At 33.9% G+C, this 1230-nt stretch overlaps 1 long non-coding RNA gene across 1 annotated transcript; it reads left to right on the top strand.

Annotated features, from left to right (window-relative positions):
* Positions 1-499: 499 nt before the first annotated feature.
* Positions 500-670, top strand: LOC134662537 (uncharacterized). Its single transcript, XR_010098080.1, has 2 exons — positions 500-534; positions 585-670. It is a non-coding gene; the product is annotated as an uncharacterized LOC134662537 (long non-coding RNA).
* The last annotated feature ends 560 nt before the right edge of the window (positions 671-1230 follow it).

Raw genomic sequence — 1230 nt, 5'->3', positions numbered from 1 at the left:
GTAAATATCACCAATATTTCAGCGAGAAATGTCATATTATTCAATAGGGTGGAATGGGCCAAGACTATGTAACATACATTACTAGCGACCCGCCCCCGCTTCTCACGGGTTAACAAATTATACATAAACCTTCCTCTTGAATCACTTTTGCTATTTAAAAAAAAAACGCAACAAAATCCGTTGCGTAGTTTTAAAGATCTAAGCATACATACAGACAGACAAACAGCGGAAAGCGACTTTGTTTTATACTATGTAGTGATAGTGATACGGATAATGTCATTACGAGTGTTGAAAGCGTATATTTTAATCTTATGAATTTCTCTAGTACTTCACAGTTTGACTTAATTCACCAATAGATGGCGTTAGTAGTAGCGATTTTGGAAATTTATTATGGTTATTTTTGATGGCAATTAACACTAAAATATTTGTAAAATTATTTGGAATAACGTGTGTGTAATATTTTGCATTTAAAGTCACAATTTAGCTATTTGTTGTTAATAGTACATTATTGCAGAGGCCGGGAAAGGGCAATTCGTGGATGAGTTTCGATTTTGCCGGACGACGCGAAGCGGAGTCCGACAAAGAAGACGAATCCACGAATTGCTATTCCTGCCGAGGCATATATAGTGCTTTTCTCCAAATATGCGAGGAAATAAGGTAAAATAATAATTATTTAAGCATCAAGCATCACTCAAATCGAACCTTCACATCAAAAATGTCAAAAACAATTTCCCTCTTTAATTAATTTTTAAAAGTTAAGGGTACAAACTTATTCTGCCAGTCAGTACTATTCAATATTCGTTCATTCAATATAATTGTGCAATATAGTTGGTCAAACCAATTTGTCAGTCAGTAAGAACCAGGAAAACTATACCCATCCTTTTCTTTTGGGTGCTATTAGTACTAGTGTAAGACAAAAATAGTATGATTCTCTCTGTCTATGTTTGAAATGAGAAAGTCCTTTGACAAACTATATAAGCTTTATGAACACGGATGAGATCCTTAAAAAAATATAAAAATAATCTTTGATTTTATTAAGCAGTATTCGCACGATCATACACGAGCACAACGGTCTTGTAAGAACGAGACAAGTAAGGTCGTTTATCTTACTATCTCACTCTATCCTATAGCTTGAAATGATAGCTGATCGGGTCGTGTAGACGCGGGTCGATTTATTTTAAAAAAGTAAAAAACACTACAGTTTAAGTTATTACTGTAGTGTTTTTTTCA

This window comes from Cydia amplana, chromosome 3 (assembly GCF_948474715.1).
Source record: "Cydia amplana chromosome 3, ilCydAmpl1.1, whole genome shotgun sequence".
NCBI classification, from domain to species: Eukaryota; Metazoa; Arthropoda; class Insecta; order Lepidoptera; family Tortricidae; genus Cydia; species Cydia amplana.
Note: the sequence above shows the minus strand (reverse complement) of the source record. Positions and strands in the feature narration are given on the sequence as shown.